This window comes from Canis lupus, chromosome 35 (assembly GCF_048164855.1).
Source record: "Canis lupus baileyi chromosome 35, mCanLup2.hap1, whole genome shotgun sequence".
Classification (NCBI taxonomy): Eukaryota; Metazoa; Chordata; class Mammalia; order Carnivora; family Canidae; genus Canis; species Canis lupus.
The window spans coordinates 12,765,555-12,781,434 of NC_132872.1; the positions used below are offsets into that span (position 1 = coordinate 12,765,555).

The 15,880-nt window shown below is 41.3% G+C and overlaps 1 protein-coding gene across 12 annotated transcripts in view; it reads left to right on the forward strand.

Annotated features, from left to right (window-relative positions):
- Positions 1-15,880, forward strand: part of ZBTB20 (zinc finger and BTB domain containing 20) — a 433,101-nt gene that overhangs the window by 323,373 nt on the left and 93,848 nt on the right. The gene's annotated exons all lie outside the window — the stretch shown is intronic.

A 15,880-nucleotide genomic window follows, 5' to 3' on the forward strand; every position in this document is an offset into this window, starting at 1 on the left:
TAGATAAAGAACATCTATTAACACATCATCTTACTGATAACCATTATCAAATCACCTCTTAAAATATTTTGGGCAAGGAAGGAGGGAAAGTTCTTTGACCTCTGCCTTGAACCCTCTCTAAGCTCTTCCCATTTCCATTAATTATAGAACTCTGAATCCCAAGGTTGATATAAAACACAGGGTGAATTTAAGTTATCCATTCCTTGTTAACTTTGGTCATCATTTTATTTATAAAGCGTATTTTATGATTAGTGGAATTTATGAGAGCTAAACTTGATACAGCGACAGTCTATAATAGAAACACCTCACAAACTAATCATTGTTAAGCTGTTGATCATTGAGAAAATAGTTCAGTCAGTGGGTACCCTTGTATGAAATCTTATGGTTCAAGAGTGTAGCTCAGCGTTGGAAGAGGGCCTTGGTGACTTAACTGAAAGTTAAGCAAGCTTTGAATGTTGTTAAAACCAACCTCAAAAATACCAATTTTGATTAAAAAAATCAAATAATAAATGTTGCCCTCTGACCCCAGAAGAAAGGGGTTTGCCTTATGGGTAGGGCCAGGTGCTTGCAGCCAATAGATAGAAACTGCCATTCCTAGCAGACAGGCGATAAAATGCAGTGAACTTTGAGTATGGCCAGTCAGGGGTCAGGCCACTCCTAACTGTGTGACTGACCTTAAATATATATAACAACTTTTTGTCTGGTATAAATTCATTCATCTCATCAGTACATAAATATGGATGAATATAAATATAAATGAGGGTGAATGGCCAGAGAGCATGCTCCCCAGATGGGAAATGGGAAAGCTAAGATTCACAAGCTTCAGTGCCTTGTTTACTGTTACCTGTATAACCAATAGTAAAATCAAGAGCAGAACCAGGCTGGATGTTTGGAATCTACAGAGTGTTGTTTTCAGGGCCGAGTGGAGCAAGTTATGTTTAGTTTGGTCTTAATCCACTTCAGAATCTGGACAACATCTTACAAAATGTCTGATTGTATCCTGTTTTTCCTGTAGGTTTCTAGAAAGGGAGCTACAATCGGGGGTGGAGTGTAAATCTATTTTCTGACAACGGGGTGTTTTTGCTCTTATAATTTCATCAGCCGAATTTCCCAAAAAAAAATTCATATTCTGTGTCAAACTCACATAAGGTGAGTAATGACAGGTAGCAATAAATTCACAGAATGTACCTTCTTGCCCTGTGTTCCTCACACGTTGGGCTAAAATGGCTTTTGCAGAGCTCTAACTGGTGATTATATAAGGTCCTACCTCACTGCCACGAGGTCTGGAGATCTTTGACACCACAGAAGTGGCAGCAACAACCCCAAAGGGGCCTCTGCCCTTTGTTGTCTTAGAGCAACTGACTGCCTGGTGTGCTCTGAATCCCATTGTGAGAAATCCCGGGACCAGGGAGGAAAGCCAGAGTTGGAGCAGAAGATAACAGTGGTCGAAGCAAAATATAGTTAGGCTTCTACTTCTCTTCATTTTTTTACCCTGCTGTCCTGCCTGAGGGACAGAGAAACCGGATTTAAAAGGAATAAGCATTCCTCCAAACTTGACCTACCTCTCTGCTCAGCAGGGCTAGGGAGGGGGCCGTGGGACAGAGGAACACCCGTGCCCGGCCCATTCCCTGCAGCAGATTATTCTTCGGGTCCTTCTGCGAGAGATTGCATGATGATACGGGCAGAAACGAAGTGGGGGTGGGGGTGGAGGATAAGAGACAGATGTCAACCAGATGAGGGACACTGAGAGAGGGGATATTTTCCCTGAGAGCTTCACCAACCACAGAGAGTTTAAAAAACAACAACTGTAGCCTTAAAATGACTATAATGTCTTGTTTTCCCCCCTTCATCAGGAAATTAGCATTCTGAAAGTTATGTTTCTGAGTGTGGCCTGATGTACGTCTAAATCACGAGTGCATTTTTATGGCTGGGTTGTAAACCCATCACAGTAGTGAGGGGTTAAAATGGAATGCCTTCAAAAGATAACCTATACCTACTGCAGGCTTGAAACTCGATTAGCCCAGCTATTAAAACCAGGAGGACAAACTGTTTCTTCCCTGGATACAAAAGCTGTTAGGCTACGGCCTGACCCAGTACAAAAGTTTTCTGAATCTCTCTCCACTTTACAAAACGTCGGCTCATTGCTGCCGGCTGCAGTGAAGCTGTTTACAGCTCTGTGCTAAGTGGAAAGTTCAAATCAATTATTGTCCATTAGAGTTTAGGTATAACTGATGAAATATCCCCAGAGGAGTATTGTAAATGTATCAAGACGTCCTTCCCCATTATAGAAATGGGGACGCATAGTGAATTACTTACCTTCTCTCTTACCCTTAATGCCTCTGAAAGGCTGCTGGGCAGACAGAGTTTATCTTGTCTTGCTGGGGTTTAAAGTGAGAACTTTACCATTTGGTGAACATGTGTAGTAAGCTGACAGAAATTCCAGGTTCCAACTCCCTTTATACCTTCCATAAACTTCCCTGTGGACGTAAAGGACGAAGAAACAAAAGATATAAAAGAAAACCCTAAAAAATATATATATGAAAACTGTAACCCAGAAGTCTCCTACCACCAGATTCTTTTAGAAATAGTAAGTTTCTTATTAACAATCAAATAGGAAACGCTTTGACTCCAAATCCTCAACAAGTGACAGTGAGATTTAATGCCAGATAGCTTGTGCCAGGATGCTTTCTTTCATAAAGTGAGGTCTCTACATCAAGGGTCAGCAGGGCAGAAAAGGAGACCCACTCACTGCTCGTCTGTGAGAGGGATTCATTTCCCAGATTCTGTTCTTCAGTTACAGAATCAAACAGTCCTTTCACCCTGTCAAGACCAGAGCTGAGAGGGAAAAGAGGGTCTGATTTGTGATCTGCCATGACAGGAGATGGAATAGAGGTTCTTGACTTCCTTTTAAAGTTGTCTTTACTTACTCTCTCCCTTAGTTCTGCCCCATAGCAGTCTCTGTGCCCTAGAGATCCAAAGGCTGAAATGCCTGTGGCCTCATCTTGTCATGGAAAAGCTTGGATATTATTCCTCAGAGCACTGTGATTGGTCAAAAACCAGAAAGTGACAGAGAAAGGTCGAGGGAACATCATTCTTCTACGTCAACCTTGCCTCATCCACATGTCCAGGTGGGCAAGCCATCTTTTTATTTAAAGCTGGCCCCGTTTGGCTCCAACGGCTGCACCGTGGGGAAGCAGTGGGACACAATTCCGACACGGTTCCACAATCGAGTCCTACTGGGGAGAAGCAGCATCTTTAAATGCAGCACTGATTTGTGTAGATTCTCTAACTCCAAGGATGTTTCTTTCCACTGACAGCTCTGTCCGTGGTGCTAAGTAGGAAATTGGCTGAATTTCTTCCCTGTGGCCCATACTGCTTACCCCCAACTCTCCTGGGGCTTCCAGTCATCTGTCTATAGAGATGCTAATTGCTGTATGGAAATCTGGTTGAGATGAAAACCAAGCTTCCAGGATATTTATTGGGTCAGATTTTCTTCTAGGTCACTCAGGTAATGAGAGATTTCGTGTTGTTTTTCACCTTTATCTAGATAGATCTGTTGCTTTTTTTTTTTTTTTAAGTTGAAAAGGAGAAGTCATTTGGAATCTACCTTTGGTAGGTAAACCATGGCTCCTTACCAGATCTTGTACTGTGAAAACTGCCGCTCACTCAAAGGGAGCAATCTGGCTCCACGCCCAACTAGATCTGCACCTCCCTTGACTGTACATCTAGGCCCACATCGCTGGCTTCTAATAATTTATGGTATTTAAATAATTAGTCCATCTCTTTCCTCCACATTCATAGTAATGGCCATTGCCTTGCTTCACTCAGCACGCATAGGGTATGTTTCTCTTCGTTCAGATCTCGTCTGCCCAATCCAGAATATCAGTTGTTTTCTCAACTCAGATTGTACAATTGGGTCCTCTCAGTATTGGGGGGGGAATTATTTCCCATGCTAAGTTTGAGGCTTAAATTTAGTGATCAGGTCTAAATCCTTTAAAATAATAATATTATACAGAGAGATCTGCCTTCAGATTTATCCTGTGACTTAATGACAAAATTCCACAGAACTCTACAGATCAGTATCTTTCTTTACTGGAGGAGGGCATCTGGATTCTATACCCGAAAAGCAGCTTAAATGTGATAGCATTAAATAGATACCCCAGGACCAAATGTGTGTTCAGACTTATTTTCTTCCCCCATTACTATTGATAAGAGTGCATCTAGTCAGTCCTTTTCAGATCAGCTTCCCTGTGCTGAGCCTGTTTTCCTGCCCTCTTCTGAGTCTCAGCCAGCACACCCCTAGATTGCTAATATCGCTTGCTTAGATTTAAGGAGCAGTCCTGATTTTCAAGTTTCTTCTAGCCATTATTTGTGTTCCAAATTATCTTACTGCATCTGTATTAATTTTCTGTTTCCAAAAGTAAACTCCATGTATTTCAAGGCAGCACGGTTTCTTTTTTACATTTTCCAGGGAACTGGTGTTTTTAATGTCATGTGAGGACAACATTACACAATGGATCTTTGGCAGGGATACCCAGAAATGAATACCGTGTGCGAACAAACATTAAATGGCAGTCTTAATTACAGAGTTTGACTCTGTTGTTTTTAATGCCCTTCAATTTTATAATTTGATGGAAAATGCATCAACACAGCTATTTTCTTTCTACCCTAAATGATTAAGGATTGATAGACCCCCCAAGCCAGAGTAGCTGGTTAGATGGGTCCGATCAGGTAGGTCTTACATTTCATCCACTAGAGGGCAGTAGGGATACACATCCACACCAACATGTGCAACATATGGTCGATGTGGAAACATAGTAGCCATAGCTTTCGTGTGTATGAAAAATTCCCATTACAGTGTTGCTTCACTTATAATTATATTGAAAGTAAACACTAATTCACAGACGGACTACGCATATTTTATTTCAACATACCCCACTAGTGTTTTGTCTATTCTGGTTTAAAATGCCCTGAGTAATGAAACTTCCGACTACTTCCCCTGGGAAGTTGTATCAAACCCCAACTGTTCTCGCTGCTTGATTTTTTTTTTTTAATATACTCAACATCTATTAGTCCTCGTTCGAGTTCATCTAGAACTCTGTTATGCACTGCCTTCTCCCTTGCAACAAGGCTAGGTCTATCCTGGAAAGCAAGTGTTTATTGAGCTGCTATTAGGCATAAGGCACCAGTAAGTGAATGAGTGGCTACAATTAACAAAGGTTGCAGCAACGCTTTGGGTGAATTGGCATGAGTCAGAAAGCTAAAGGGGAAGCTTTCCTAGGTCAAACATCCAAAGGGAAGTTCGTCTAAATTCTAAAATGAGTGATATCCATAAAGCTGTCACAGCTTGGGGAAATGTTTATTTGTGCTTGGGTTTCTGCATCAGAACTCAAAAGGTATTACAAATGCATGATGGTATCAGATATCACCTAGAGAACTGTGAGGTGTGCGGCTGACGTGGCAGTGGCTTCATGCCAAGCAAATGACCTGGATATTTACTAATGAAGGTTTGATCCTTCTTCCTTTTGCAGCTGGTTGTCAGATTAGCCTAGAAACTTCAGAATTTACACTGGGGCTCTTTAGACCCAGTTATGAAGGACAGGAAATGGGTCTTTGAATCTCCCCAAGATAGTGGCACTTTGCTGTGTATCATGTTGTATTGTCTCTTCGCTATCATTGACTCTCTGGATCCAATCTTAGTCACACTGTACACACTACACAATGGAGAAGAGGTCCAAGTTCATGTGCAATACTCTGGTTTGCATCATTAGTTTCTTGGCATATACTTCGATTATTAAGTATCTGAGAGGGAGGTTGGAAGAAATCTAAGCCAAGAAAGTTCCTTTAAGGCTAGAACTCACAATTACACAGTTGTTAAAAAGTCTTTTTTCCCCCTTACATTAGAGACATAGCACAATTTTTTGCTCTATTGGGTATATTCATCTGGAAGGATTTCCATAAGCTGTCCCGATCACCAAGAGCAATCCCCAGATAGACATGTATGCAAACAAGAACTGTTCAGACTCTAAGAGCAAAAATTGAACATTGCAATAATTCTAGAAATTATACTATTTATTATTAACATCCTTTGAGCCTCTGCACGAAGTAACCTATTCTCCAGAGTTTTTGAAATAAAGTGCTTTCCTTTGCCAATTAAGAAGGCAAGAATGCAGTTCCATAGACTGTCTTTCTTTGGGAAAATAATAGGGAAGGGTAGAGAGTCTACACATTCCCATAGCCCAGGTTTCTATCACAAACAAAGCTTAGACATGAAATTTATGTCACCTGTAATAAAATCCACACGGGTATTTTACATGGAAGTAATTAAGTACAACTGTGCAACAGCCATTTTTGTGTTTTTGTTTGTTTCAAAATACCAGAGGTGATTAGGCCATATTATGAACTAATTACTTACTTAATTTATTTAAGTTGAAATGAGTTTTTGAGTTATACAGGGGCCAAAAACAAGAACTCATTAATCCATTCTGCACATCACTGAAAGGAACAAAACAAAGAAGTTAACGCCTTTATTTTATTATGTTACAACACACCAATATTGTGAACACTGATGAAGACCCAAGTGGTCAAAACATCTGTATTTGGTAAGAAACTAAAACAAATAAACTCTTTTTTTCCCCCACCACTTGGTCCTTTCAGTGGTGTGCTGAAATTCAGAATGAATCATTAAAGGTATTAACATGGCGTGTCTTTTTTAGTGCATTTTCCTATGGAAAGTTTAAAAGACTCTTCAAACATATTTGAAAACAGTAAATAAATAACCTACAAAACTCAATATTTTCTTAAATGTGGAGGCAAACCACAGTCATTCTGGGGCTTGGGACTCTGTGCACCAAGTTTCAAACCAGAGCATATTTTGGTATTTTGATGGTTGAGTTACAACCCCCTGAAAAGAGGGACTGCTTGTGTGCAGTAAGGACAGCTGCCCGCGGAAGTACAACAGAGCTACTAAAATAAAACCAGTGTTTACTTGTCACTGCTGACCAGGAGATGGGAGACTCAGTAGATCTGTTCTGTCAGCCATAAGAGGAGCTCTGTCAACACCGTGTGACTGGCTTTCACCCTCCACGTCTGTGCTTGGCCAGGTTCTGGAAGGAAAGGAGAAGGAGTTCACAATCCTCTCATGGCACCAAAAACAAAAGAAAACAAAACCAAACCCTAGTGTTGGAAGCAAACTGAGGATGTCAAAGAACATTTATGACCCCGGGTTATTTGGTCTAATGTTCGAGTTTTCATCTTTCTGATTCTAATTCCTCTTTATTAGTTGGTTTTGCAGGTATTGCTAACGAATTCGAAGTATGGGATATCTGACCACACTGACCAGGTGGTTGATAATATCATCTCAATTTGTATGTTTACCTGTTCTTTTATGAGGCCTGTGATTGCTGCCTCAATCGTGGGGTATGCTAAACATGGGCAAAGTCTATGCTCAAATATTTTACAAAGAGGTAGAGCTTTAGTACTGGTTGACTTGTTTCCCTCGTCTGTAGGAACTAAGGTGACCTGTAGTAGAAGCAGTCTTCTCTTTTCCCGCCAGAGAAATGGAGAGCAAAAGAGCTGTGCTTTGCATACCTCAACCGAACATTGTGAGGAATTGATGAGCTGTTCATATAATCTTAAATTCAGGGAATTCTCTTAGGATTACTATCTTTCTGGAAGAGGGTTTGGGGAAGTTTACTCTCAGCTGATCTGAGGAGTAACAAATACTAACCTTGTTCTTATACCACAGCTAGCTATATAGCAATACCATGGGCTTAACATCAGTGACACCCGCGTTTTGAAATTCTTTTCTCAGTGGCTCAGATGCATTGGTACCAAGTCCTACGGTGTCTCTCAGCTCTCCATTTTAACCTAAATAAGAATCTTTGATTATGAAATAGAGTTTTTCTTTATACCAAGACATTTATTCATTGAACAAATATCTATTGAGCCAGTACTATGTGTGAAGCACTATACAGGGCCATCTTATGTGTATGAGAACTGAATTTATGATGTTAACCTCATGAAACCCACGTTCTAACCAAGAAAACCAGCCAGACAAGACTCACAAAATCACAACTTTAGATTTGAAAGGAGTCCTTCACTTTGCAGAGGAAGGCATTTAGCCTAGACAGTTCAGTCATTTTGTCCATTTTGCCCAACACATCTAATTAGCATCAAGAGCCAGAACCAGAGCTCAGAGCTGCTGGTCATCACTCTAATGCTCTGTCTACTATACGCCCCTCCTCCCCTGAGTCAAAGGACATGAGCCAAGCAGAGACCAACCCCAGCAACTTAGTGTTGTCAGGATTCAATCCAAGGGGCTGAGCTAACCAGTTTTCACTGGGGTTTTATCATTAGGAAGAGGCTATGAAAATTAAGTATTATAGTCAAGATTGCTGCATGGAAGGAGAGAGTCCAATCAGTGCATGATGCTGTGAGCCTTTTAATACATTTAAGGCCTTCACTGAGGAGTTTGTTTCTGAGTCTAGACAATAACCCCTGACATCTTCCTCATACTCTCTTTCTTCTTTGGCACTCATCAGTTCCTTTAGTTCAGTTAAGCAATGACATCATGATACAGCCTGGCCAGGCACAGTGATGCCACAATCCCACTGCAATCCCTCACTTGCAGTGAGATTGGCAACTTTGTGTTGAGGGAAAGTAAGTCTTTAAGTAGGAAGTGTTCGTAAAGAATGAAAGAATTTCTGCTCAGAGAATTATTTCAGTCCTTTCTAAATAATATCAAACCACACTGATTTTTCATCGGCCAGTGATCATCACTATTCAGAGCGCCCAGCTCCGAGGGAAAATTGGTGAAAGCAATAAGTTGCCAGTCAGTGTTACATCTGTGCTAAAATCCTGGAGGTGGGGATGAGAGGAAGAAAAAAAAAGGGAGCAGAAATATAAAAGAAGGAAAAGGAAAAGAACCCTGCAAAACAGATTATAGGTGACTTTACCTGAACTTTTCATAATACACATAAATAGCTCCTCTTTGCTGTAAACATACACAGTAATTTTGAGTATATTTTTTTTAAATGGTCTCATTTGACAAGGACAGACTTTAGGATATAAGTACTCACCAACATATTCAAAGGCATCAATAATTTTGAAAGGCTTTTTATTTTTGTTATGAGGGACAGAAAACTCCTTAAATATGTTATCACAGCCTTTAGGTTGGCAATACTCTTGTATGACAAAACCTCCTGCAACTGAATTTAAAATCCTCAAAATATGAAGAAAACCAGACTCGGGAGGATTAAATCACCCAGAGTTGGGGAAAGTAAATTCTGGCTATTTCTCTAATTTCTCTTCTCCTCCCAATGCTTCTCCTCACCACCCAGACATTTCTTGCACTTTTCATCTTCCATTTTGATCTTCCATCCAACATCAGAACTGGTCAATCAAGGATGTTTTTCGGATCCATGATATTCACGCACTTCCTGGATATTACTTTTATTGAAATCCGTGGGTTTAGATTAGGAAAACTGCGAATGAATCTGTAGATGAGTTGTTAGAGGAAGTTGCCATTCATTCACACTGTAGTCTGTGGTACTCCATCGCATCCCGTATTGCCAGCTACATGTTTTTACCTTCTCGCGATCTGCTTGCTTCTCTCATTCCCTCTTAACAAGAGCTGGAGACATCTTAAGGTAAAGTCGTAGATGTTTACGTGGTTTCTTAGCAAGAAGCCACTGCACACACCATTTAGATACTGAGGGAAATTAAGAACAAGACTTTATATAGCTTTAATAGACTACGCAGGCTACATGGCCAAAAACAGAAGCAGTATGATAGCATAGCTCTGGAAACAGATTATCCTGGGTTCAAACCCCACTTGCCAGCTGTGTGACTTTTGTCAAATGACTTTTCCTCTTTGAACTTCTCTCATCCGTAGTTTTCTCATCTGTAACATGGAGACAATCACAATTTCTGCAGAGAGGGAGTGGCATGGCTTAGGCAGTATGACATGTGGGAATGTAGGCTCAAGAATTTGTGACCCTTCCAGGCCCAGCATCTCAGCATCTCAGTTGGCCTCTAATTTCTTATGACAATATGGTTATAAGAAAAGCCCCCACTGGCTGGGTCCCTTGGACCTTTCAGCTCAACCTTCACCTTCTGATTACAGGCCCAGGAACTTGTTTTGTAAGACACAATTGTCCTTGTTGCTAACTTCAGGAATTAGAGTGACTTTTCTCCAGACATCCTAGTTTCCATGAGTAAACCACCATAGACTTGCTATCTGTGAGTTTAGCTAAACCTTTGTGATACTGTTTCTGTCATCAACTTTTAATGAATTTTATAAGGTTACTGCCTACTGTGTCAAATAGTTGTTTTACTTTGTCTTAAATGCTTTGTTTTAAAGAAGAATAAGATGACTTCTAATTCACATATATTGGAATTGGATAAACGAATCTATATTCACTTTACCGTAGCCTTTCATTTCCCCCATAGACATGTATACCCCATCCCTTTCTGGATTTGATCATTATGAATGGAAATCCTCATCTTATATCATGGTTATCACATTGATTCTGAGCTTTCTCCTGTCCGTCCATATGTGTGTCTGCATGCCGGTGTGCATATATTGAAGCGCTCCATCCAGAAACATTGTCCCACACATGCCCTGCCACTGTCTCCTTCCAGAGTTGTTGTGATTTAACTCTCCCCTTCCTCTGTCAAAATTATATCCTAAGGAGGCTTTGGGCTCTAACCAAAATAACCTTAATGTGAATGCAATCATATATGGGCCAAGGTTCAGCTTACAAGCAGCTGGCAAAATGTTCAATCAACCTGACCAAAAGGAAGAATGGCAACAGAAAATGTGATTCATTCTATTGCAAAGTGAGAAAGTCGCCTTAAGAAAAGGTAGAGACTGAAATTGTCTGCCCATTTTGGAGATCCTAACAAAGAGGTACGAGGTAATGCTGCCTAGCCAATTTGTTCCGCTGGAACTGGAAGTTGATCTTGGCACACCCAGGGGTGCAGAACCAAGTGTAGGTTGGGCTAGGTGGCCTGTGTTGCGGTGAGAGGCTGAGGCTACCATTTCTATAATACCGGCAGAAACCTGCTGTAAAAAACCCTAAAACTACCTACCTCTACATTAGCATCGCTAGCACGAAGTAAGATTGAACTTTACATGACTCATTGTGAGTGGGTGGCAACCTACTGTGGAGGCAATCTGTGAACCCAAGGTCAACATCCCCGGTGAGAAATCCCTGCTGGTAGCGAGTCATACAACCAGTCAGCACTGAGATAGGAGATCCGCGTCCTCCTCAGCTTTGTCAGAGCCTTTTCTGCTTTGTTTCCAATCCTGTTTCTAAGCATATTTGGCATGCTGTTTGGCATGTACTGGGCTCCAAGGTCTTTAGGAAATAGGAATGTCTTATGTGTGTACAGTGCTTTTACATAGATCATCTCACTTCCCAACTCTGCTCATGTGCCCATTTTATGGATGAGGAAAACTGATTAAATTATGTGTGCAAATGTAGCTAGTAAACCATTGAGCGAAGACGATCTTATGATACTAATTTTTTTTGTCCTTTTCATGTCACTAACACATAATAACCAGGTCATCTCTGGACACCAAAAATAGACTTTCTTCCATTTTCCCTTAAATGTATCACATTTTACTTGCTTCTGATAAAGTCGATCTGAAGTCTTTTGGACAATGGCAAGGCTCCTGAGATCATTGGGCAGATTCGACCTTTTGATACCCGGAATACCAATAACACGGAGATTTCCCTGTGTTATCCCGAGTGGAGAACGTGCATACCACGTAAGCCCAGGATAAACCTCGTGTGTGAACATGCAACCCAGAGAAGAGGTCATTTTGCTTCTTTTCCTGACCTTCCTTTCCATAGTCAAATCCCACTCCCGCCCCTTAATTCGAATGTGTTCCAACATTAGTTTAATGACTGAGAGGCGTCCCTACCTTACGTCTTTCTGCACCCTTCCCTTCCTCCCGAGGAGTAGAACCCCTGAATGATCCTAGTAAGTTCTGAAAAGCCTTAGCGGGGTAGATAATGGGTAAAGATCATTGCGTTTCAGCTCCCCGATCCATTACACTCCCGCCTTTCACCAGCATGCAGAGTGTTGTGTTTTTTTTTTTTTCTAACAGAATAAATTAAATATGAAAGAGAAGGACTAATGTAATTCAAATAAACATGTTAATGACCCTATTTTTCCATTTGGTAACTAGACCGGATGCGGTGGAATGCCAGTTTTTTACTGAGCCTGTAATTTAAAACTTTCAACAAGGACACTTTTTTCCCCTTTTATTTCCATCCTCCACTCCCACCCCCTTGTACTCATACAGACACTCCTTACTGTCCAATTAGTTTTGGAACAGGAAAGCTGTCCTCACTGCTGCCTGGAGTCATCGGGGACCTGGGCTGGTTTATCTCCGGAGGAAGGCCTGCAAGCCTCCGCTTTCACTGGCGGTTACCCTGGCCCAGCTCTGTGCTGTTGGGGGCTGTGGGCCAGGGGGTGACTGGTGCCTTTCACCAACCTCCTCTCTAGCCCTGACACCCCCCCACCCCCGTTTTGTGGATTGTTTTTGTTTTGTTTTGTGTGTACATGCTTGCTGCTGTAGGCAGTACTTGGAAGCTCGGATTTAGGAACTTTAGGAGGAGCTTGAAGATGTTAACCCCGCAGATAGCCATCTGTTCCAGCACCAGTTTTCTGAGTCACAGCCATGTCCTGGGAGCTTGTTACCATCCAAACTGAAATCCCGACTGACCCCCTGTGCCCCAGATCGCTCCCCAGTTTATCACCTCTCCTCTAAGACCCCCGCCTCCGCACCCAAAGAGTGGTCATTTGCCCCCAGGACCTCCCAACCCTCCGTCAGAAAACTGCCCAAAATGAAGCCCTTCCTCTCCCGCAGAATTCGAATTTGCCACCTGTCTGCTACATCAGTCAGCTGCAGAGCCTGACTTTTCTCCAAAGCGAGCTTGCAGGTCTAATCTCCAATTTCTCTTCCACCTTCAAAGTCTGCTGTCCTTTGGCATTTTACCGGCTACAACTAGCTCTCCCTTATTTCTTTGGCTTTGGTCACTTTTCCCGTGTTTGAAGGAAGACTTTTTGATCTGAACTCATTTCGGGTTTGTTTTGTTTTGTTTTGTTTTTCCAGTTTACCCGAGAGGGAGGAATGGAGGGGAGAGGGGGCTCTGGCCCTGTTACTTCCTGTTTGTTTTTGTTCTGGAGAATGCAGACCATCTGTGTCTCTCACAAGCTAGTCCACAGCCATCGTGCTGATTTTGATATTTGACTTAGTTCTTCTTTCCCTCATTTCTCTCTAAATAATTTTCTATTCCTCTTCCCCCGAACTACTAAGCCCCTCATTGAATCTGTCTTCCTGAAATTTCTTAGCTTAATAGTACCTCTGGATACATTTCAGTCTCCATTAAGGCCAGGATTCAAATTAAGTAAACAATAATCGCAGAGAAAAGAGAGAGAGAGAGAAAGAGAGAGAGAGAGAGAGAGAGAGAGAGAGATGGGGGCAGGAGGAAGCAGTAGGCAGAAAAAAAAAAAAAAAGGTAGATTCACATATTAAAACTGGATTCACTTTTTAAAACTGGATTTCACAAATTCCCAGATCTAATTCCTGGGTCCTTGGAGCCATAGTGGAACTACGGCCTCACCTGTCAGATGGGCTTTGCATTTTCTGAAGAAACATCTGTGGCTATTAGGTATCTTTAAGAGTAACCTGGAAGGAGCACCTGAGTGGCTCAGTGGGTCGAGAGTAACCTGGAGGAGTCCCTCCAGAGTATACGTTTCCAGCTTCCACTTTACTTAAGGCTGTGCTTTCTCATAATAATCCAGGTGGTTATTTCTCAGAACCAGTGGAGATCTTCTCACTTTTCTGTGGGCTGCCAATAAATCCCAACGTATAGTCACCCTACATAAAAGTCCTAGATTCTTTCTTTGTTCCTTTTTCATGCAACTTCACCAACAGGGTGGTCTCTTACTAGATCCCCTTCGGGTAGATGACTCTAACTCTGTAACTTAGGAAAATTTAACTTTTTCATAGCACAGTTAAATAGGCTGGTTCCTGAGAAGCCAATTTCCACCTTCGTTTCAGATGTCATTGCAACTTAGGACACAATATTATATTCCCCCATCCGTATTTTTAAAAAATCAAAGGACTTTTTTTTTTTTCCCCTTGAATTCTTAGGGTCAGAATTAAAAAGCTTAAATGAATTCCAGGTTTCCAACTCCCAAAATTATATTTCAGCTGGTTCAAGTCCTCAGCGTGCTATCTGCAGGGCCCTGGTGAAGTGCTAGTAGCTGTGGCCTTCGTGGAGTACCAAGAACGGACTTTCTGGAGCTGTGGGCTTTGGTTTACCATCTCTATTCCTTCAGCAGCTGCTGCTTGTTCCTGCTGTAGTGCCTTCAGCCATGAACATACCATTTAATCAGTGGTGTATTAAAATGGACCTGGTGCAGTCAGCAATAGCGAGGCCAAAATCGATTGGCTATTTTTAAAAGGGAAAAAAAAAAGAGGATAGAAAATTGCTCTTTTAATCTAGGTAAATCAAATCGTGCCTGCCTGCTTTCCACCTGTAGCTAAGTGTAGGCAAGAGCATTCAGATTGCTGATCGTACTTTTTTTGTGCTTCTTTATTCATTCTTATCCACTTGGGGTAAAAGCACCAGGGTATCTTCAGAACTGAGTTTTCACATTCACATGAGAAAGCTTGTGCCCTTTTTCTCTTAGGGGAAAAAAATTTATCTTCCCTTTTGCCCTCTCTTAGAAGATTGGAATAAAAGCAGAACACATTCAACCTTTTCTGCCTTTTTGTTTTTTTTTTCCTGCCATGAAATCATATCTGCCTGTGACATCACAGTGTGTGGCTTTGGGCAGCCTTGTGATGTACGAAGGCGAGGACCTTAATTGGGTTAACAGGGCGCACCAGGAGCCATGGCAGCCGAGCGCTGCTCTCCCACTAGGCAGGTCTCTGCTTTAGGCGGTGAGAAAGCAGCAGAGACCAGCTTGGGAGGAGCTCTTTTTCCCACGGATTTTTTTTTTTTTTTTTTTTTTGTAACTCTAGGGCTTTCTCTTCTTTTAGTATATTACTAACCAATGAAATTAATTTTTAAAAAGAAGACGGTGCTTTGTTTTTCAAACTGCAAGTGGGGGGATAGGGGAGGTGGGAATGTGCTGGCAGGTTTATTCTATAGCATTGATTTGTAACCAACAAAGGAAATGTCTACTTATGAGACACAAATCAATGCAACCAGACTGCGAAAGTGCAAACAGAGATGTGAGAAAATTATTCAATCATTAGTCTTCTACGGAATTTCGAAACGTAGTCTTTTGATTGTTTCAATGAAAGAGAGAGAGAGAGAGAGAAAGAAAGAGAGAAAGAAAGAAAGAAAGAGAAAGAAAGAAAGAAAGAAAGAAAGAAAGAAAGAAAGAAAGAAAGAAAAAGAAAGAAGGAAGAAAGAAAGAACAGAAAGTGAATAACTAGAAGAAAGGAAGGCAGGACATGACAACTGGTTCTAATTTTCTCTCACGATTATGGAAAGGTCAGGCAAGGTTATGAGATTCCTAAAAGATTAACAATGTTGTGAATGAATTTCGGAACTCATTAACCATGTCCTCAGATGATATTGTGGAAAACTGGTAGACCAGTTTATGCCTGAATTTCTGCTTTAGTCTCCAATAACCTTGGCTGCTGTAAAATCGACACTTTCTCAAAAACTCTCTTTATCCAAAAATAATCTGTAACAAGTAGAGCTAGCTCTTCGTAGTATTTTTTTTAATTGTATAAACGTGTTACAAAAATTAACAAATCAAACGAGTACAAAATGTAACTCTAGGAAGCTAAAGATGTTTATTTTGTAAAACTTCACCAGTTCAGACCCACTAGAAAATAGAC